The following is a 17,930-nucleotide window of genomic DNA, read 5'->3' as shown; positions in this document are numbered from 1 at the left end:
TATAGATAAAATCACGGTAGTATTCAAATAGTTTGTTTTATTTGTTTTTTTTAAACATTCACAGGATTCCCAGAATAGAAAAAAATAAGTAGAAATCTGTAAAGACATTTTAATCCCATTAAAATATTTGATGTGAATAATCAGAAGAATTTATATCCAAACTTAACAAGTACAGAATAGCAACCAGTCAGAATTCTACCACTTAGATCACTTTGAACAAACTTTTCACTCTCCCCAAAGTTGCTTTTACATTTTAAGTGTTTTATGGGACACAGATCTTCTTCAGCTGCAATAGCAGAGTAATTCACTGGTGTTACCTAAGCTTTTGTAATATGAATTATACTCACAAGTGCTTTCAAAAGTTTGAGTACAGGCAAACTGGGAGGAGGGGGGATCATTACCAGGAGGGAAATTTGTATTTGTTTTACTTGTGGTTTTGGGGGGAGCCTCACATACATCTGTTTCTGAGAAGTCATTAAGGAATGAAAAGTGAGTACCACATCACTATTTTGTGCTGTTGAAAACATAAGACAAAGTTCCCTGAATTTCAGGCTGCATCTATTTTGCATAGTGTGTATTTTTAGTACATCTATAAGATTTATAATATAATACATAATGTAATGCAAAATTATTAATTCATGATAAAATCTATTTAGGGGCAAACCTTGGATACCAGTTCTAAAAAAAAATAAGTGGTGACTTCTGTGAGTGCACTTTAGTCACCACTATTTTTATTTTATGGAGCACTGAATTGTGTCATAGAAAACTTCATTCTTGAATATGAATGTGTGTTGTTACATATTACTCTAGATGAACAGTGCTTGAAGTTCAAAATTGAGTTTAACTGAAAGTGACACTTCAGGAGGACGATTAGTTTGAACTAAATTATGAGTAATCTGTCTATATTATCATGCTTTTAAAAGCAAATAACTTTTAATGGCATATGATCAGTATTGTTTTCATTGTTATAATGGAGAAGTAAATTTTTTTAATCTTGTCCTTTGGATATAATGAGTGTTCCATATGCTAATACTTAATAAAATATGTTTTCCTAGGATAGCTTGAGGTTCTTGTTAAATGGACCGTTATGCTCTGTGCTACTGAACATCAAGGCATCAAATATAGTGTTAAATCCCACGTTTTATACTGCTTACTGAATGTCCCTATTATGTTGGTTTTCAACTTATAAAAAAGCTGTTTTCTATGAGACTGGGTGAAACTGGTGATCATCAAAATCTTTATAGAAGAATCCTTGCTATTTTTTTCTAGATCTACTGCAATCATTTTAGAAATAAAAACACATTATATTCCTTTCTTACTGTTATACATTGAGAAGCTGATGATATCACCGAGGGTTAATGCTTAATCCTCCACTTTAATTGATGAGTTTTACACTCACTTAGTTTCTAGTAAAAAAAGAAAGAAAGAAAGGAGGAAGGAAGGAAGGAAAGAAAGAAAGAAAGAAAGGAAAGGAAGGAAGGAAGGAAGGAAGGGAGGGAGGGAGAGAAAGAAAGAAAGAAAAAAGAAAGAAAGAAAGAAAGAAAGAAATTTGGTACAGCAGAATCCCTGCAAGTCTGATTTCTTGGTCAGACTAGTGAGTAAAACAGTTGGACTAAAATACCCAGATTTGATGGGACAGTCCTACCCTACTATACTTACAAGTCCTTGAAGATGATCATTGCATAAGAATGATGGTGATCCTTTTAAAATTAGCAATACAACTTAAAGTGGATCACCCACAAACACACCCATGATTCAAACAAAAAGAAAAACTATCTTGCTATTCTTTTCCACTTAGACTCATAATCCATGTCATCAAGACATATAAGGACTTTTAAGTTATTGAACATTATTTTTTTCAAAGTGACTCAATTTACCTACTTCCCTGGCCTGAGAAATAACCTTAATAAAACCTGCTAAAATAAGCAGCTTTTTTCCTCTCTATTAAGTGATTACAATCCTCTGAGGAATGCTTCATAAAATCCTAATATGTCAGTTTCATTTAAAATGGATCAAGTTTATCTTAAACTTGTTATGGAAAACTTCTTAAATTAAGGAATCACTGATCTTTCTTATTCTTTTCACATCGGTGTGCTGCAAACAGCTGTGCCACAGTAGCTTGACTAAACATGTCCTCATGTACCTCATAAGTGTTTATATTACTGTGGGGATGTAATACACCCTGCACAAGAAACATACTACTTAACTGGATGTATATTTTGGAAAGTAGACTTTACTGTGCAAAACCCATTTGTGCAAATAGCTGCTAGGTTTGCTCCACCTGCATTTTCCAGCATTTTATATGCTGTTTAAAAGCTGTACAATATACATCTATGAATAGGTTGGGGAAAAAATTTCACAATTGTATGGCAATTCTCTGGAACAGTACGGTGACAGAAATCCAGGAACATTGTGACTAAATGACTCAAGTTATAGCTACATTTGACATTTGTTTAAGCATTTTGTGTGCTTCACATAGTCTAGAATGTGAAAGTTAGTGTTCTATAGGTTCTTCTTGTGCAAAAGTGCATATTTCTTGTATATGAACACAAATTAAGTCATGTGGGGGAAAAAAACTCAAAGACTTGTGAAAAGAGATTTTATTTGTTATCAAAATGTATCAAGCCCCTTAACAAAAGTCCATCTATAAAGTTTCCAAAGACTATACTAGTGAATAGTGAATACTATGTTTCAACTCAACAAAGTTAAAATGAAATAATTCATCCATTCTAAAGCTATACAGGGACAGAAACATATATTTTGTGGTAAGGCAGGTAGATTTGGTATATATATGTGTGTGTGGGGGGGTGTGCACTTTCATTATTACAGATTCTATGTGAATTACTTCATGTATAAATAAGAAAACTACCATTAAGTAGAGATCATTACTAATTCTTAAGAATTTGTTACTTGGGTTGTATCAAGTATTAGTTGTTAAGTCTCAGGCAACTCATCAACAGGTGTTTTCAATGAAATCCTCTTTAAGAAGAGGAGAGGAGGCTGGGAACTTTTCAATGATGGGAAGATCTCCAGCTTTGAAGATGTTTTCACATTTTGTGTGTGTGTGTGTGTGTGTGTGTGTGTGTCTGTGTGTGTGTGTGTCTGCGTGTGTGTGTGTCACAACTACAAGTCTTTTTAATATGCTCTACTAGGAGAAATTGTATTAAGACAGCAAAATATGATTTACTATAATCAAAATAAACAAATATATCCATACTTATGTTTTACAGAATAGTTTCAGAAGATTCATGTTAAGAGTTCACTTTAGAGCTATTCTGCTAGGAAAATAGAATTCTTTTGAAATACTTGCCTGTCCTTCCCACTATAAAGGAATTAAGTACATGGCAATGCCTAGAGCCAATTCAAACACATAAAAAAAGAGATTTAAGTGTAGAGGAATAAAGTATCATAGTATAAAAGCCAGTAATAAGGGAATGGCAAAAGTAAATATCTTTTAGTAACAATATTATCCTATCTTTATTCTTGTTTCTCTAATTTAAGAGGTTCTTGACTATAGATTTATTTAGATCAGCTTCCAAGATCATAGTCTTTCAAATTTCATAATTAAAGCATGAGATATACTCACTTCTTTAGCAACAAATGGACAAGGTATAACTGATTTCTTTAGTCATTCACAATTTTGGAGATATTTTGTTGCCAGTTTTTCTGCTAAGAAGTCACCATTTGATTACCTCCATGCATTGGTTTCCTTAAGCACTATACGACTTAAATATTTAAGATTCTGGTAGGCTGAGAAGAATCCTACTGCATACCTCTACAAGTGTTCTACACATGTCTTTTTGTACAGAAATCTTTGAAAAGGTAGAATACATCTCTACTTTAGTGCCACATCAGTACACAATCATCAAGTCATTTTTAAAAATTTTTTACTTCTCATGTTTTAGAAATAGTAGAAACAAAGTAAAAAGCTTAATTCCAATGTAGTCATGCATTAGGTCTTTGAAGTTCTCTGGAGAAGAGTTTAAAATTTCTTCAACTTTTTACTTATTATTATATTTTAATCTTGGTTGTATGTAATTTATTATATTTAAACTCCAGTGTGTGTCATCTCATATTACTTTTTTTACAATAAAAGAAAACAAGACTATAGTATTTATATGACCTAGAAAATTGAAGACTGTTCTTTTTCAAATGTAAATTGATACTATAAGTTTTCATAAGTTATCAACTTCTCTATTAGTTTCTATATTTTAATAGTATTTCCCAAATGCAAGCAAAGTAATCATTGATTTTAATTTGAGATGATAATTCATCAGGCTTTCAAAATTATAAGAATAAATTTTATTTCATTTGAGTTGGTTGTGTGCATTATATTGCTTCAAAGCATATACTCATTTATAAGTCTATACCAAAGATTTTGGAATTCTATTCTTAGTTACATACAATTATTAATGCTGTATGTGATCATAGGAAAGAATTTGTTTGCTGAAGTACACAGTGAAATTATGTATTATATCTCAAGCTAGGAATAAATTCCACACACACAAAAACATACTTCCCAAAAAGTTTTTCCAAAATGTATATAAGATATATTATTAATTACTTTACAATACATAGAAAGAGCTTCACTCTAGAGGTAAAAATACAATTATTCTTAAATCAACCCCAAATATCATTTCTCTTAAAAAATTGAGAAATCTCTGTCTTGTTGAAGGAAAACTCCTAAATCTTTCAAGTTTCAGTATTGGTTAAAATATATTATTCATTCTTTATCATGTTTCAATACTGTCAGTTTTCAGATATCAAGTTTCTTACTGTCAATGCATGCTTATGCAATATAATACAACAGAAATATATCTATTAATAAATGTATGTAAATTAATAAAAATATTTGTTTTTCTTAAGATTAATGAAGTCTTTACATGCATTTGTAGCAAAGAAAATTGACTTTTCCTATGTTTATGGAAATATAAATTGAAGCCTTCTTGCAATGTTGCATGAAGTACATATAAATAATAATCAACCAGAAATATTGGCCCATTTTAAAAATACTTTTCTTGCTCAAACCAGTTATTTTTCTATAGGCCAACTCAAACCTGATTTTTTTTGAAAATACGTAGAAAATTTATGATTTTAACATTTTAAAGTTCCCAACAATTTGAAATTCATAAGATAGAGACAGTTCTAAAGAATAGTTAAGGCTCAGGGCCTTCAGTGAGCAGTAGAATGAAGCTTGCACAAATAAAGAGAAGGGAAAAAAAGCCCTCAACTTTCTGATTCTTTGCAGGAGGGTGGATGGCTCGAAGGACTGTTAATATATCATGTGAGCCTGATGATGAAATTATGACAGGAGGAAGAAGTCACTAGAACTCTGCTGAAGCTAGTTAGGAAGTAAAACTTAAATCCCTGATGCAGAGAAGTCTTGCAATACACTCAATAGTGGGCAAATTCTTACAAATGCATCTACTAATTATGATATTAGTCATTGCTTTACAATGTATTCCCTTTGGTAGCACTTCTGTTTAATAAATCCCACAGGGCATTACCTTGAAGTCATATTTTAGTAAAGCCATTAGGGAAGTGATATTTTCTGTATTAAATTCCTTCAACCAATAATTGTGTAATTGTGAGAGAAGAGTACAGAGTTCAGTCTGCCTATCATTTTGAAGATAATGTGACTTATTCCACCCACCTATAAAATACTTTCAAAGTTCATCAGACCTACAGTAATCTAGTGTCAACCTACTTTAGTAAAGGAGACTTTGACAGAAACTCCCTCCAATGGCATACATTATTTTACAGGGAGTCATAGCTTTCACCATTGGGTTTGACAGTGACATATTGGTATCCTTTGTTGTCTTGAAATAAATCATCTATAATAAAGAAGTCTTTAATGACATCAACATTCTGGGTAATGAGTAAGCAGAATCATGCTTCTGTTTCCTTATGACTACAGAAGTATAAATTCAGTATTTGGAGATAATAACTTTTGAAGAGGAAAGAAAAAACTAACAAAAATACAAATGAGATTATGGCAGCATAGGATGCACTTTTTCAATATACCCCTAGTTCTTCCAGGAAAAATCTACAAAAGGGGTTTCAGATAGTCATATAATCTATTGTTATACTTGTAACATACTTCTCTTTGTCTAGGTCCTAGTGATGTTCTGATTACTGGTATTGGTAGGCCTTGCCATGGATCTATTCCAAGGCAGTTTATTGTAGTGAAATGATTCTTTATGGTTCATTGAGCATCTCACATAACAATGCTGAATATGATTGGCGCGTTTGCATATATTTATTCAAAAAAATAAGCCAGTTAAACAGCATAATTATGGGAAAATGAATCATAACAATAAAAGACTATTTAAGTTAACAAGCTTTGTGATCAAATGATAAATACAGGTTGGATAAATGAAACTTCAGATGTAACTAATCTACATAAATAGGCTTTGGTCTGATTAGAGGAATGGAATATATTAAAATAATTTAAAAGTGTTGTGGATGCATTGTATCTCAGTCACTCTGAAATATTTAAAGACCTGTATTATCATAGTTTCTTTTATCTCTAGCCCATAAAAGAGTCTTGTGAACCATATGTATGTTGTCTAAAATACCGACATGGTAATTTATAGCATTAGAATCTTATAAGATTCTGTTTTGTTCTGGGAAGTTCCCTGTCTGAACAATCTTGAATACTTTTTTTTAAAAAAAGTGGTGATGTTTTTGATTGACTTTAATTATGTAGCACACTAAAGGGATCTTTTAAAGAACTATTTTCCTTGAGTTCTCATCTTCAGCTAAAAGATTCCTTTGTAGAAGAGGAAAGCCTAAACATTAAAAATCAATTAATTGGAAAGAAACACATTCACAATTATTTTGTAGATGTTTAAAAACAATAGTTTACATGTTTGTAAGTTCTCATAACACCTAATGATGATAAACACTTTATATTCTGAAAGATGCTAAAGCTATTTCAATAGGTTTCGTGATTTAAAATAATGAATTTAGCTTATATTGTATGTAAAAAAAACCAATCTCTTGCAAGTGACTATTGTAGTAAACATTTGTAGTAATAATTATTAAGAGGTGATTTACTATATGTGTGTTTGTATGTATGTGTATCCTGAAATAAAACTCAAACCAAAATATACACATAAAATTTAATTTTACCCTAAATTCCAATATGTGCCTTTTGTTACATGGAAATGCAACAGGTATTTTATTTTGTAAAATGCTTCCAAAGGCAAAATATTTTTTTCTTATCCAACCTGAGACTAGCCATATCTTTTATATGGCTATATAGATTCTTACATTTTTTTAAATTTTTTGATATAATTATCAACATGCATTTTGAAATCCTAACATTGCAGTATCAAATGCAATGTTCAATGTTTCAAATGTTCCTTTTCAAATCAGTCATCATCAATACCTTGCTAAAAGCTAGTCTTTTATTTTTCCCCTAGCAGAGTTTACAGCATTTTATACTGCTATTGTTTTGAAACGGAACAGTTTATATGATTTTGTTGTTGTTGTTGTTTCTTTGCTGTTCATTCACAACTGCAAAGCAACTGTATATGCAGAACTCAGCTGAAGTGCTTTTATCACAAAGCAATTCACTTTTGGCTATCAGGAGACAAACATCCTAACCAAATGTGTAAAGGGGTCTTCACTGTGGTTTGCCTTTGTCCTTATTTCAGGAGAAAAAAATGAAAGTAGGAAAGGAGAATGTTTGAGAAACAATATGCTTATGGTCTTAGCAAAATATGCTAAGAAGAAAATAATGATTGCATTCTATATTTTGGAAAAGAAATGAATTAGCTTTCTAGATCAAATCTGATGAATGAATTGCAATATATAGGGAAGGAAGGAATAAACTAATTGCCCATCTTTATTATAATTTCCATCAAATATATTATGATTTACACAGAAAAAAATGTTTGCAGCATTTCAAGGAAAGATATTTGATCATTTACTTTATTTTTATTATTATTTTAAGCTTGGATTGAGCTTATATTGTACTAATAAAAGGTTTGGTGTGTGTATGTGTGTGTGTGTGTGTGTGTGTGTGTGTGTGTGTGTGTGTGTGTGTCTGCCTGTACTGTAGCTTGAGCTCAGGGCCCATACACTGAATTCAGGCCCTGAGTGTCATTCAAGTCTAGAGCTCTGCCTCTTGAACCACAGCTTCACTTTCAGCTTTTTGATAGTTAATTAGAAGTTAATGGGAAAGAAGAGTTCAGGGACATTCCTTCCCAAGCCAGATTTAATAACTTTTTGTTTCTTTCTGTGTTATGTAAATGCCTTATTTCATATTGTAACTTGGCTGATCATACCAGGAGCTCCTTATTAAAATATAAATTTAAATATATACATTGTCTTTTATTAGCATGATACATGTGGAGAATAAACATTTTTTTTTCCACCGCATGGTCCTAAGTGTAGAGTAAGATTCAGAATTACTGAGATCAAGTACACACACACACACACACACACACACACACACACACACACACACATGTACACATTTTTGTATAAATTCATACACTGAAGAAAATATCTCTCTCTTTGCTGTTTCCATTTGTCCAGAAACATGGACAGTAATTATTATCTAAGTTTCCACGTCCTAAACTTCTCAGGAAAGCTGTTGTTTATCTTAGATGATCATCAGAATGGATATTACCACAGTCACAGGATTTTAAAGAGTTATTGCCAAAGGCCTGTTCTACAATGTGGCTCCGATATCAGATGTGCCAATATCAAGAAATGAAGCAAGATGCCTAAGAAGTGAAAAATGAAACAAAAATGAGGAATACATTTAAGGAGACTTTTTTCATTCTCACTGTTAGCAGTAGACTTCCCACAATTTTTTATAATCAAGACAATTACATAGTAATTTGGGTTAGAATGCATGCCCAGTTCCCCATCTCCAAACCCAATTTGTTACCACCTGTGGCTATTTCTATTAAAAAAAAAAGAAACATAATTACTATGAGTCTCAGCAGTCTTGGAGTAAATTTTTGCAATTACAATACCTCCCTTGGGCAGATGTGTGAAAATGGTAGATTAATTCCTGCCAGGATCTTTCTGTTCTTCACGCATTTTGAGATTTGGTGTCTCCTGCTTATTAGAGTGGCTCTGTTTGCTCTGGTTGAAGGTTATGTCAGTGTTTCTATAGTAAATCTGTAGAAATAAAGATCCACAAATCAGCCATTAAATTTTGCCCTGGGCAAAAAGTTGACATGTAACATCTCAGCAAAGGAGTAAGATAATGCTTTCCATCACTCCCCTCTGTGGCCTGGTTAAATTTGATGTAAAACACAGGAACAATCATTTGGAAATTTTGAGGAAGTAGGGCTTAAAATAGCAAGTGAAAGAAAGAATGTGGTAAAACAGTGTCTTAGAGAGAAGTGATGGAGGTAATTTTATGATTGATCCCAAAGCTACTCAAAAACCTAAGGACTTAAAAGAGGGAAGAGAAAGATAGTGACTATAGATGTCAAATCTAAAATAAACGTCAACCTCACTACTATCCATTCATCTTTTTCATTGTAGTGATGATATTTAGTCAATCCCATTCTTAATAAAGAAGTAATTAATCTGCATATAAAATAATGATGTTAAGCCTCTGAATCAGTGTTTTAACTATTATCAAGTTACCTTGTCTTAAAGAAATGAGAATACTTGAAGATAGAAGCCATCATGTTTGTCACTGTAATTGACTAGCTAGCACGATTTGTGATATATAATGCATACTCTCAAGAATAGGAATTCTTAGTGAGGAATGCATGACTTATTTCACTAGATGATTTCCAGTTATACTGTATACGTGCTGAAGCTTGACAATGGCTCTTGCCACACACATTCACAAAAGGTATACATAGCATGACCTATTGGCAGATAATTTATTTGAAAGTAGCATCTTTTGATAATTTAGATAGTACTTCTGTGGTAGCTATACTAACAATTACAATATATAATGCAATGTATAATGGGTTGGGAAGGTGTCTCAGTGATAGAGTGCTTGCCTTCCATACATGAGACCCTGGGTTCTATTCCTTAGCACCTCATAGCAGAAAAGCCGGAAGAGGTGCTGTTGTTCAAGTGGTAGAATGCTAGCCTTGAGGGACAGCACACAGGCCCAGAGTACAGGCCCCACAACTGACCAAAAAAAAAAAAAAAAGATATTTCACTAATGAATGGAGAAATAGGAGATCATGGGTCTTACTTTTGAATAAGTTTTCAAATTAGTTCTTTATGTTATGCTTATCAGTAATATATACATATGCAATGGATATGCAGCTAGTGTACCAAAATACAATATTTTGATGGTGGTGTAGTTTCAACTATTTCCCCTATTATCGCTATCACCTGTAGAATATTAAAATTATGCAATTCATATGTTATATCAATTTGGTAAAGCTGTCTCACCCAGTTCTAGAAAATTAGTAACAATTAAATGTAATCACATTTTAACATTTTCACTAAATTTCACGGGGAAGCTGCATAAAATGTACATATTTCCTCTCTGTATCATTGTTAAAAATAAGGAAAACTTATATAATTTTAAAAAGTCATTTTGAGTTTACATATATTTTTATTTGATGATGCACAGTTCTATGATTTATTAACTCCAGTAGCTAACATATGCTAAATGTCAATGAGAAAAGAAAATTGCATTGGCAATACGCACGTGTATATAAACATATATGTGTACATATTTAAAATCAGACAACTTACAAAATTTTCTCAAAAATTTAGACTCTTATCTTGTGTCAGTAGTAATGAAAATTTCATGCCCACACTGAGAAATCAGGGAACCAATGTTCACAATAATATCCTGCTGTTCATTTCCATATTGTTTCCTAAAACACTGTCACATTCTGCAGGATATTTGAATTTAGAATCCCAAATTCGATAAATAACAGAATAATTCTAAAAGCAATTCACTGAAAGTGTTTTCTACTGTTAAGCTATCTGCAGTGTAAATGCTATTCATCTGAATTTTAATTTAAATTAAAAAATCTATATCAAATGATAAGGAGGTTTCCTAGAATAAATGCTTCAAATAAAATGAGTTTAAAAATTATATTAGAACTTTAGTGAGCTGGGCTTTGGTATATGATGATTGTCATGATAGCTACTGAAGTGTCTGAGATCAGAGAGTGAAGGTTGAAATCCAGCGTGAGCAAGAATATTTGTGAGATTCTTTCCTGCAATTAACCACAGAAAAAGCTGGAAGTAAAGCTGCAGTTCAAATGGGAGAGCACCAGCCTTGAGTGACAAAGCTAAGTGACAATGCCTATGCCCTGAGTCCAAGTCCCGTTTCTAGAACATGCACATATACACACTTGTGTACACACACACACACAGTTTATTTAGGGCTGGGGTTGTAGTTAAGTGGGAATATGCTTGCCAATATGCACAGACTGTGGGTCCAATCACCTGGGAAGAAAAAAGACAAAAGAAAAGAAAGAAAAAAAAGAAAGAATTGTGAATCCTTATTTGCCAATGTAGCTTAGATTAATAAGTGATCAACAACAACAAAAAAGAACAGAGAAATATAATTCTACTATATTTTATTATAATTTTTTCTTAACTCACAGTTAAGACAAAGATTTTTGAGAGATTAAACTAGTAGGGTTAAATATTACCTAAGACAACCCCACAAAACAAGAAATTCTCAGTGTATTTATTTCCTTTTCCTAATGTTATCCTTCAAGTCTATCTGTCAATTGACCCTGAAATATCTGCTTTTTTTTTTTTTTTTTTTTTTTTTAAGAAAAGCACATTAGCAATGAGGGCTACCCAATCGAGAGAAAAGGTTCCTCCAGACTGACAAGAGAGGTACTGGCAGAATGTTATTACAAGAGTCCTCTATGCCAAAACAGATATTCTACCCACCAGTTCTTGACCAGAATCTGGCCTACAAAATCTGTATGCGTTTATTCACTTCTTTCAATATGTGACCTTTTCTTAAATGATTATACATGTGCATGTTTCTTTAACAAAATGCAACTTAGATGACTACCACACATGCAACTTGCAAGTAATGTTGAGAGAAGTCTGAGCAGTTTGCAAGTTAATTGCAAGCATTTGTTAGTCTTTTTTATCAAGGTATAGAATATTAAAAAAATATTACCTGTTCCTAAGTTTTCAAAAGTCCTTTAGGGATTTGAAGTGTCATCTAAAACATGTAAGACTGAAAGAAAAGGAAAGCAATTATTACTTAGGTCCTAAATTGACTTGGGCTAACTCAATTCCTCTCTATTTGCCATCTGATCTTTAGTTGCTTGCATCCTAGAAGAAAATATGCTTTTTATTAATATTTTTCTTATCTCTTTTTATTAACATTTAAAGTACTTTGTATTTTTATAACTGTGGCATATAATCTCTCTCTCTCTCTCTCTCTCTCTCTCTCTCTCTCTCTCTCTCTCTCTCTCTCTCTCTCTCCAAGAACTCAGTAGCCAAGAGGCTTGTATCTTAGTTAATATTTAGAAAAATATTTTCTTCATCTTCTTTTAAATAGACTTGCGTATGTATCTCAAGAATCAAAATATTGATATTCTTCTATGTAAAAGAAATAAAATACACTTCCGAATCATGATTCCATTATTTTGTGCATGGAGCAGAAGTATATGCTCAAATGATTCAATAAAGATAAAACCCTCCCTCTGACTCTCTTGAAATATGGAATCATAACACTTTTATACTTCTGAAATTATTTCTATATTTATGTCTACAGAGGTCAGGGTAGGCTAATTGTTCTTTGCATAATGATAACGAAAGGAGTTTCAGGTTCACACTTAATCAACAAATTTTTTTCAATCATTTTTTCTTTTTTTGGGGTTGGGAGGAGAGCAAACCAGAGGTGCAAAAGATGGACATAGGCTCAGAGACAAGGAAAGGAGAGGAAAGAATGGAAGAGGAAGGAAGAGAGGGAAGAGAAGGAAAGAGAAGAGAAGGGAAGAGAGGGAAGAGAGGATGAAGGGCTTCAATCATATTTATTTGAAATTTCCTACTAAATTTTAGTGAATGTCAACTTGGTATTTGTGTCAAATACTCATGATTTCACCAGAGAAATCAGATCTTCAGGGAAATGTCTGCTCCTAATTCTATTATACAGTGGAGTTTTGAGATACATGTGTGGAATGGGTAATGAAAATGCTATAAGGTTGTACAAAGGAAAGGCTCTGTGGGCCAATGTACCCAGGTCATTGGATATAAATAATTGGAATGTAAAAGTATCATTTCACTTGGTTAGTTGTAATAAACCTATTATCTTGTTAGAACAGTAGAGTCAACAGATAAAAGAAGCATGAAAGCATTTTACATCATTAGGTTTCATTGCACACATCTGCTCACAAGAAATATAATTAGAAATTTGAGCCAATAACCTTCAGCTGCTTTTTGGGGCCATAATATCAAATTTTAGGTTTTCAAGTTGGACATTGTAAAATTAATTTGATAAAAAGCTCTATTCAGTGAACTTCTAGCCTAATTCCTTTTTTTTTAAAAATAAAATTTGAGAAACTAAAATCAGACTTAATGGGCTGGTGTATATCTAACAGAGTAAACACAGTTATTTAATCTTGAACCTGTTTAAAAGCAACTGATGTTCAACTTCATTAAGGTTTCTATTAACTAGAGTGACTGCTCAAGTTCTCACTGTTATTCTATGCACGAACACTTACTTCTCATTAATTATTCTTTGGTTCCAGAATACTAAAATTATAACTGCAGCAGCTAATTACACTGAAGTTCCATTCCATGGAATAAGAAAAGCATCAGTGCAAGTATCTAGTATTTCAGGTAGTTATTTTTAAGTCTTGAAATTTTAGGTGCCCTTGACTCTTTTTGTCATCATAACTGTTACAGTAAAGAATCTTTCTAGAATATCTGTTATGTATTCACTTAGAAGGGCAAAATATGATTAAACAATATGTGCCTCGCATAAGAAGTGCATTATGCAAATTATACAAGATTTCTTGTCAGCATTTGTGCACTGCACTCTTCACTGAAGTTCATGTAACCTGGAAAAGACTCATGATTAGACAGGTGTTTCTTTAGCCCTGGAGATCAAATTTCTGAAGTATTTATATAGTGGCAAGCCAGATGTACACAGTTTAACCTTATAATCCCATTTCACAGCTTTCCTAAATACTTAGAAACTTGTTAAGTATGAAGCTGATTATTTTGGCAGCATATCTCCATTAAATATTCCTTATTTACAAGCCACTGCTGGTAATATAATCTAGTCTATTAAATCAAAAGTAAAACGGAAACAGGAAAATCCATCCAAGGGCTAATTGACAGGGATGTTTTTTTCTAAAGCTTTTTAATTTGTTTTATATTGACTCTATGATATCAGTAAGTACATAGTACAAGTGAATGATGTAAATGTTTTAGAGACTATTGTTATCACCATTTTAGTGTGAAGTACTTATTGCTCAGATCTCTTCTACTTCTAGTGTAATCTTGATCTAAGCCATATAAGACCATGCATCTGCTCCCTACAATTATTCTCTTCAGCATCATCTCGATTACACAGCTTACTGTCATTTGACATGTGAAATTATTTTAAATGCTCTTCTCTGTTTTTTTAATGAATAGAGGCAATACAGAACAATATAATAATGTGTCATGATTTTCATTATGCTTATTTATTGGTTCTGCAATAATGGAAAAAGAGCTTATTGTTATGCTTTCAGTTTGAGCTATTTATGTACTATGGTACTGGGTACACTATGTTATATTTCTCATGCACTGTCATCTCAAGGAAAAAAATCAGGATTTTAAAATCAAATTAGACTAGGGAAAGACTTTGTACTTTGTTTTTGCTATATTAGGCATATAGCTTTTATAATCTACCTGAGTCTACTTGAGTAAGCTCATGCATCTCCAAAGAAATTAACAACTTTTCAAGCTGTAGATGTCCACTTGATTTCCCTATTTTGAATTAAAGAAAAAAAGAAAGCTATCATAGAAAAGAAACTTTCTTTTATTTATTTTTAATTTTCTATTTCTTTTAGGGAAAATTGAATATTTTATTATGCCTTATATTTATCCAAACATATGTCAATGCACCAATGAGAAAGAGACTAAAAAATAAATAAAACCTAAGAAACTTGTAAAGGAAATGTCTTTCTGCTCGGTTGAGATGTATATAAAGTCCACTTAACTCCCTTTCTGGCGTGTGTGTGTGTGTGTGTGTGTGTGTGTGTGTACAAGTTCTTATACTTCCTCAATACAAAGAGACATTGCTCTTGGGAAAGAGGAAAAGGTAGCTCTCTCAAAAATCTGATTCGTTTTTGCATTGAAACTGCCAGTTGTTGGTCAGTTTTATCTGTCTTATACTATTTTTTCTTTTAATTATATTTTCCCCTGGTAAAATAAAAATTCTTAATGCAAATATTCAACTAAAAAGAAACTTACCTAAAATGGTCTACTGTGTAGTAAGAACTCACTACATAATGGTGGGCTGCAGAGAGAGCAAGTTGTATTTACAAAGTTTAATTGCCTATTGTTTACTATTCAGATGTAGCTGTTGTTAACCTTCTGTTGTGTAAACCTGCAATTCCTCCTTGCCAACTACAAATTCCAAAACGCTCTAGCTTCAATTGATTCAGGACTACTTATAGCCTTTATTTATTCTATTTAATATAAATATTAACTTATTTACTTGTGATGACACTAATATGCTCAATATTGAGATGTTGCTCAGTATTACCAAGTTCAATATTACCAAGTCAATGCTAGCATGCAAAAAATGTAACATATACTTCAAAATATCTATCAAAAATATGAAAATGTTAAGACTTACAAAACATCCTATCATAAAAGATAATGGAAAAGCCGGGCGCTGGTGGCTCACACCTGTAATACTAGCTACTCAGGAGGCTGAGATCTGAGGATCGCGGTTCAAAGTCAGCCCAGGCAGGAAAGACCGTGAGACTCCTATCTCCAATAAACCACCAGAAAACCGGAAGTGGCGCTGTAGCTCAAGTGGTAGAGCGCTCGCCTTGAGCTGAGGAGCTGAGGGACAGCGCCCAGGCACAGAGTTCAAGCCCCACGGCCGACCAAAAAAAAAAAAAAAAGATAATGGAAAAGAAATTGGGAACCTGAATATATTTCCACTTTTTCATCTATATTCACATGTGCAAGTAGGTTTTTTTTTTAACCAAAAGTTTTATACAATAATCATAAAATCTAAAACTATATTTAAATTAAAATTATATGAATATGTCATAGAAATTGTTTCTATGCTAATAGTGTTGCTTCTTGTACTCTGAATGGTAAAATTCTGTTTATCAGTTACTCTCTGGGGACATATTATTTGTACTGAAGTGTCATTCCCAAGATTCTTAAAAAAAAAAAAAAAGGCCTTCAGTAAAGGGAATGTTGCTTCAGTGTTTTGGAAATCTTTTCTTTTTTTTTTTTTTTTCCTGTTTTTTAAAATAAGACATGGAATTACTTGCTACTCCTGTGGCAGTTCTAACATTAAGTTGAATGTGATTATTTAAAATAAATAATAAATTCAACCTTAAATACTGAATGTTAACACCTAACTATTGTCATTAAGAAAAAAAGGTATGTGAAACTGTATTTTTTGAAAAAGATATATTTCTTTGAAAATATTATTTCAATTGATTTAAATGTTAATAATCATGTAAAACTCGAATTTTATTACAAAACACCTGATTATTAAAAATTTTACTGAAATTAGTATTTTGTTGAAAATTGCCATTCTCTAAGCCAGATTTAGTCCTGTATGTTTTCCTTTTAAATGAACATATTATTTTGGGTAGAATGCCTTCAACAAATTGGTCTCTTCATATCTTTAACTTCTTAAACTCAAAGGATCCCTTCTTAAGTGAAAACACATCACTAAGTCATCTTAAAGAATTGTGCTTTTTGAACAGGGAGTCACAGCAAAAGAAAAGTTTATGCCAGATATAAAATTAAGAAATTATTCTACAAAAAATTGTTTTAAGAAAATGAATATTAGAAATATGGACACACAATCACATCTGAATTCACCCATTTTTCATTTATAGTAAGGCAATTAACTTGAGAGGTACTGTCCATGTATATACAGCCAACTAGAAACTAATATCTTCTGACTCAGAGTTCAGAGCTCTTTTTGTACTCCTACAGTTCCTCACACCACCGGACATCTCAAAATGGGCATGTATTTGTTGAAGGCATATCATATAGCATGAATAATCACTGCTGTTATATACTGCAACTTAGGCCATAGACTGTAAGACTAATTGTAGAATTCTTTACAACTGCTATATACTGAAAATGAGTATCTCTGGTCGAACCTATGCACAGCATAATGTCACAGGGTCTTTCAAACTCAAGTTAGAAATTTTCCGAAGCAGTTCTCTAGCTCTTTCAAACTCAAGACCAGAAATTATCCGAAGCAGTTCTCTAGCTTGTTCCTGTGTAGTAATAGTATTTCTGAATTTTGGACATCTCAGAAAGTACACAGGGGTTTCAAATTTAATCACAGAACTGGTTTTAATTATTTTATTATGAACAAATTTTTTTCAGTAACATCATTGTTTTTGCTTCTTTTAAATTCAGTTATGAGAAGTTAAAGGAGCGAAGTTATTTCAGGGAGTCTGACCTGGTGTTGGATCTCTGAGGGAATCATTTATTAACAAGTATTATTCAGATAAGGATAACAAGTCTGTACAATATATATTACAGTGATAAGGAACAAAGAACAGAAGGGGAAATACAGTACGATATAGTTTGATGAGTCTTATATCAAATGATAGCATGCAAAATTACAGAGCCCAAAGAAATTGGTAATTACTCATTTTGGAGCCTCCAGTTAACCCTTCTATGAATTCCACACCCTTCTGTTTCTTCTCTAAACAACAAAAACGAAAACAAAAATAATTATAGTGGTCCTGTAGGTAAGACTGAGAGGAAATAAGGGGTTTGGAAGCCCTGCACTG

The 17,930-nt window shown here is 32.3% G+C and overlaps 1 protein-coding gene across 2 annotated transcripts in view; it reads left to right on the top strand.

The window, feature by feature from the left end:
• The window catches only part of Pcdh17 (protocadherin 17), a 95,850-nt gene that overhangs the window by 2,957 nt on the left and 74,963 nt on the right, over positions 1 to 17,930 (top strand). The gene's annotated exons all lie outside the window — the stretch shown is intronic.

The sequence above is a fragment of the Dipodomys spectabilis genome, unplaced genomic scaffold (genome assembly GCF_019054845.1).
Source record: "Dipodomys spectabilis isolate Male_0828 unplaced genomic scaffold, ASM1905484v1 ptg000095l, whole genome shotgun sequence".
In the NCBI taxonomy this organism is placed as follows: Eukaryota; Metazoa; Chordata; class Mammalia; order Rodentia; family Heteromyidae; genus Dipodomys; species Dipodomys spectabilis.
The sequence above is the reverse complement of the archived record's forward strand: the minus strand, read 5'-3'. Positions and strand labels throughout refer to the sequence as shown.